Source organism: Kryptolebias marmoratus, linkage group LG24, assembly GCF_001649575.2.
Source record: "Kryptolebias marmoratus isolate JLee-2015 linkage group LG24, ASM164957v2, whole genome shotgun sequence".
NCBI lineage: Eukaryota > Metazoa > Chordata > Actinopteri > Cyprinodontiformes > Rivulidae > Kryptolebias > Kryptolebias marmoratus.
In genome coordinates, this window is record NC_051453.1 from 19,308,516 (window position 1) to 19,314,739 (window position 6,224).

A 6,224-nucleotide genomic window follows, 5' to 3' on the forward strand; every position below is an offset into this window, starting at 1 on the left:
GGTACAGCACATGGCTGCCCCGCTGCTCAGCTGGGCTCGGTGAAGAGCGGCTATTGAACTGAGGAATGACTGTGATGACGGACGGTTACATAGTGCAGGCGGGGCCTGTCACTTGTCGTCATCACGTCATCACGTCATTTGCCTAAATGCGTGATTAAAGGTGTCTTCAGCCAGGACACGCGGGAGCGTGATATCCCATAGTACATATGTTGTACCTCGTTCCTCTCCTTCAGGGAACAGTAGTTATATGCATAACATTACGTTTCTTCTTGTTAGAGAGGAGTTTTTCCTTTCCACTGTCACCTCCAAGCTGCTCTTGACACAACCTGCTGGTTTCATTAGATAGATAATTTTTCCTAATTGGGATTTCATAGTGTACTGTATGCGAATGTATTATATTATAACTGAATTGAATTGACTGTAACTAGAATTCGATCTGGATCTGTTTCTAACTTAATTTTAACGTGTTATCTTTGTTGTACAGTAGGGCGATTAGGCTCAGTGTAATTGATAATCAGCTATAAACTGTAAACCAATTTGTAGCAACGCTTGTTTTACCTCAGGATATGAGGTTTTATACATATATATATATATGTGTGTGTGTGTGTGTGTGTGTATGCATGTGTACATACAACATATCCTCAGAATATGTTTTATGTACAATATTTTGTCACCGAAGTGACGCCCTCACAAATACATTATTTATGTGTTGACAACAGTAATTCTGTGGGACTCTGTCTACAACTATTTGCTCACATAAAAACAAAACAATGAACAAGAAATCTACTTGATCCAAATGCACACTTCTACAGCAGAATTGTGTTTTTATACATGAAACATGTTTGTATATTATTAAGCTAAAGTAACTAATGAACACAATTTGTGGATGTTAGTGAAAATGTTTCTGCAGATTCCCTTATCTGTGCATCTGACTTGTTTTTTATTTGTTAAAGGAGTGTCAGAACAGGAATCTACACAACCACTGCACTAATCCAAGCTCATAATCTGATTTTACTGAACCAGTCTTTATTGTTAGTTTACCTTTAAAATAATGTTTTATGGCTTTTGTGACACCCTTTAGTCACAGACGAAGACAAAGTGACATGTTATTTTCACTTGTTTTCCTGGATCTCCGTTAAAGGTCATTTATAATACGTTCCTTGGACTCTTTGTGTCACAGTCTCCTAGCAACCTGTCTTCCTTTGGCTCTCCTTTCTTCAGGAACTGTAATTACAATAAAGAAAATGTTATTGCCAACCTTAAATTTAAAGACACAGACATATTTAGGCGAAAAACAAGTGTTTGATAAATGATGTTTGGCCTGTTCAATATAAAAGGCTGATATAGATTCATTCATTTTCATTTGAATCAAGAACCTAATTTCTCTGTTTTGAACCTTCTGTTTTTTTAAGCTAATTCTTTGATTACTTTAATGCAAATTTTCTGTTTCCATTCCCATAAAGACATCTATTCATTTTAGCAACTTTACCCATTCTATGACTATTTTTTACTGTATGTCATGATTCCCACTGGCAGCTTGGTTTTGCTTTGCTTTTTCCTTCTGTTTGTGTGTCAGTCTGTGTTTGGTCTTCTGCCCCTGTTGTTGCGTGATAGGCTTCTCCTCTTCAGCTCATCATAGCGTCATCATATTGACTCACTCTGCTCTTCATCAACATTGTTGTATCAGTCAAACTTCTAAACTTTGGAATCTTGCTCGTTAAGTTTGTTGTTTGTCTCATCTTGTACTCACTGTGATTGTTTGTATCATGGCTCAGTTTTCCACTTTGCCAGCCTGTCAGCCATCTAGTTTGCAGGCCTGCTTTCAGTAACATTTACCTGTAACTCACAGCCTGAATCAGACTCTGTTGGAACCTGAAACCCACAGAGGAGGAACCAGTGACGGGCGGTACATTTCACACTTAGGCCTTCAGTGATGTCCAACTTAGTCAATAAATACCTTTCATTATCCCAGCATTTATAACACCAGGATTGGAGAATAGTTAAAAACACACTTAAGCACTACTTGGCATTGCATCACCTCAGTTGTGAACAAAATGGGCTATTATCCGGCGCATTTTAAAAATCAACAAACCCGCATCAGCAATTAAAACATATCTGGTATGCTATTGTCAAAATTAAATAAAATAGAATAAAATAAATAAAATGTTTTCACTCACCAAAACAGCTGTCCCCCCCAACATTTTCAACACAAAATCCATTCTGGAACAGGTTACCTAGCTCAGAGGTCGGCCGTCCTTCTTAACGAGATCTAGCTTCTCTTGAAAAGTTCATCTTGAAAACAGCCCTGCCAGTATATCAGTAACCAAACCAACGTGTTGCTCTCCTTCGGCCAATGTGGGTTAACAGTCCCGGGTGTGACTCTGTTGATCTGCATAGCACTACCGCGGCTGAAACTATTAAGTATCCAATCACAGGACTCGTAAATGTCACATTCAACGTGAGGCCAGCTAGAGGGCCTTACTGACACAACTCGTGATCTGATTGGCTATCGCAACTGTCTATCAACAGTATTTGCCCGTTCACTTACAGCGCACAGACGCCAGCACTGACGATTCTGAAGGCCTGGGCAGATTTCATACAGCCTCTGGCAACATAAGATAGCTGAATTCTGATTGGATAAAAACTCTAACCTAAAAACAACAGCACTGGAAGGGGCATAATATGACATGAAGAAAATATGAATACTTTTAGATATCTAGGGAAAGTAAATTAAAAATTAAATTAACGTTTATCATAATTATGATGATTCTTGGTTATGTTAGGCCAGCAGAGAAGGCCTTGCTGGCCCTGACGGCCCACCACTGAGAGGAACCCAGCCAAGATTCAAACCATACATTGTTCAATATTCAACTTTGACATTCTTCTTCACTTAGTACTGCTTGTGAAGAGCTACTGTGGAGCTTTCAGGAGCAGTTCTGAGGTAGCTCTTTCAGCTCCCAAATGAGCCGGCTCAGACCCATTACTGCCTTATTGTCAGGATTTGAGTTATTTTTCTGGATTTCTTTTTTTTATGCTCGTGATCATTGTGTTTAGTTTGTTCCTTCACTTTTCTTTACAGTTTGTTCTTGTAGATTGTCTGGTTTCATGGTTTTTGTGTCCTTTGTGGGTTCTGTGTGTTCTTGACATTCTTGTTTCCTGTGTCAATATTTAACTGCCCTCAGATCAGTAGTTTTCCTGTCAGCCTGCCACATCTATTTGCACCTGTCCCTTGTTGTTGTTGTCATTATCTCTGTTTTGATTATTGTATCCCTGCTTCTTGTTTCTGCTTTGTGCGTTATTTGTTCATGCCATGTTCAAGTCCTGCTCCATGTGTTCAACTTTGTGTTCCATTGTAACTTTTTTTGTTTGTTTGTTTTCTACCTCATCTGTTTTTTTTTTTTTTTGTTGTTTGTTTGTTTTGTTTGTTTTCCTTTTCTGTAAATCAGTTTGTTCATTTTGAGTGGAGTCTGCATTCTTGGTTCACTTTGCACAAACATTACAGGATGAACCCGCCAGACCAGAACCCAGCAGACCTCATCTCTTGTGTGGATCTCACCCTAGAGGACTTTGCCAGAATCCACACTGCAGTCAGAAGGTACTGAAATGTGGAGGCCACCTTGAGTGAAGGTTGGGACCATTTCAGAGCTGCCTGTGGTCTCCCTGGTCACCAGGGATGGCCAAGATCTTGGAGAAGGCTAGCAGGGATCACGCCACGAGCAGCGCCCACCTCATTCAGAGAGCACAACCTCTGCACTTCCAGCGAGATTCCAGTCACCAGGTAGCAGTGCCCTCCGAGTCTCCAACAGCTGCAGCATGCTCATGGTTACACTCACAAAACTCTTCCTTCTGTCTGCTTCTTCGTTCTCCTTGTTGACTGTTCACCTCCTCTGATGCCAAGGAGCTCTCCTTTGCTTCTTTCCTCCATACTCTACCTTGCTTCTTGTTTTCCTCACTGCCTTTCTCATCATCCTCCTTGTTCCTCTTCCACAGACTCCTGAAGGACACATTTCCCCTTCAATCAGAAACAAGAAAAGAGCAAGTGAGAAATTAAATTCAGAAGAATTATTATTCAATTTAAATAATTTTCAGGCTCTTTATTAACTTGTGTCCAAACCCTCCACAGATGCTTGTTGCTCAGAAGAACCAACCACTTAACTTTGAGTTTTCAAATAATACTTTTACCTACTGCTTGTTGAGTAAAGTCATTGTAGTCAGATTTTTTTTTTTTTTGCTCTTCTGTTAAAAAAAGACCTTTGAATTATGACACATGAACTAAATTGTATCGCGTGTGATTTGATTTGGACATGTTACTTTTTGTATCATGTCTTGAGAGGACTTTTATTGGGATTTTGCACTATATTAATAAGCTTTGGTGAACTGAATTGAAGTTCCAGTCAAGGAGGTTCCCAAGGGTGGAAACCATTGTGTCCAGTCAGAATCAGTGGCACCCCTGTTGGTAGACAGCAACTCTCATATTTTCCCACCATATCCACATGTGCTGATCATATAAGCTTAATTACTGGATTAACCACAAGTATTCAATTTAAATTGTGAACCCTTCTATGGTAAAGCTGTGAGCAATACAAGCTTGCATTTGAAGAAAACATTAATAATTAAGAACAAGGTTATGGATTGACTCAGAATGGTTGCTGCATTGAAGCAGCATCACCAGCTGTAATACTGATGTATTTTTCTGAGTAGATGTCAATCTAATCCAGTATGTATTGAACTGTAATGATGTTGAATTTCAACAGCAAATGTAATGTTTTGTTTTTATTAAGAAGAGACACAATTTATAATCTTGTGTTTTGCGAAAGCCTCCTTTGCTTTTTAAACCCCTCAGTGCACGTGTAAAGGGAAGATTTGTCAGTGTAGGAAATGATGGCGCAATAAGCTGATGCTATACATTCAATGGTCCTGCGGTGAGACTGAAGCTGAACTCTAAACTTTGTTGTTAAAGCATTGTTTTTGAGCTAATCTCTTGTTTGTTCTTTGAAAATAAAGCTGCAAAAAGAAAGATTAGAAAAGTGCAAACTGACATTTGAATGGTTATACAAAACGGTGTACTGTGGCGTGTTCAGATGTTCAGGTTAAAAGGTTACAGGGTCATAAATCAGACATACACGATATATTTAGTCTGTTCTCTGAGGCATCGCTCAGTGCTCACCTCATTCTCTGAGCCTCCTCATGTTTTATACATTTCACTTTTCACACTGAATCTTCATCTCACATATTCCCAAGGCCTACATCTGAAAACCATGGAGATCTGTTTTGTTTCTGTCAAATGTTCTTCACTCAGACAGAGTATTAGCAGCCAGATGATGATTTTAGAATATGAGGAAGACCAGTGTCGGGTTCGTTAAATGTTGTTAGTAACGTCTCCACGGGCCTGTGCAGATTCTGTAAACGAGCAGCTTCGCAAGATGTTGCTGAACTGAACGCTAAACATATGTGGAGCATTTGGAGAGCAGCTCCCTCAATGCTGCATGTCCACAATAATCAATGAAACTGACCCGACCAGGCATGAACACAGTACACGAATAGAGATCTGCTCTGCTTAAAAACAGGAGAGTTTTCTCTTTTCCAAACAGGCAGTGTGGAGGAAGAGGGGTAGGTGTGTGTGTGGAGAGGGAGGGTGGGGGGGATGTCTTTAATTAGCCATGTTTCAGGTAATTATGGCCAGCCTGTTTTATTTATTTCAGACATTCTGAAATGTGGTTCTGTGGAAACTTGTGAATAATTGATGTCTAACATGTTGTAGATTAACTCTTTGATTGAGAAATAGACTTTACGTCCAACCAGACTGACAAACTAACAGCTAGTCCGAACACGGGTAAGACCAAAGGTTGGTGTGGATGTAAAAGTTTGTAAAATAATGTTTGCATGAACAATCTAAAATTTTGGAGATTGGCGTGGCTTTAAGCCTGCAGCAGTCTACTTTGGTTTTAACTGTGTTCAGACTAATCATCAGCTTGTCAGTCTTGTTACAATTAAACTCTCTCTTCAGCTGAGGTTGTTCAAAGAGCTATCCACAACAGGTACATTACTAACTGTTCATAACTTCCCCACAGAACCATCATTTAAAATGTCTGCCCTATCCCTTTCATTGCTGCTGTTATTGATAGATGATTAAATATATACAGCAGGACTTTTGGGTTAGACTACATTAATGTCTGAATAAAAGCAACAAACAGCTCTTTGGCATTTAATGACTTTGGTGTGAT

General features: G+C 39.5%; 1 long non-coding RNA gene across 1 annotated transcript in view; it reads right to left on the bottom strand.

The window, feature by feature from the left end:
* The window catches only part of LOC119616767, an 18,673-nt gene extending 17,277 nt beyond the window's left edge, over window positions 1-1,396 (bottom strand). Inside the window, exon 1 of the long non-coding RNA XR_005232786.1 lies at window positions 1,042-1,396. This is a non-coding gene — a long non-coding RNA (uncharacterized LOC119616767). The remainder of the gene's footprint in view (window positions 1-1,041) is intronic.
* Window positions 1,397-6,224: the final 4,828 nt, after the last annotated feature.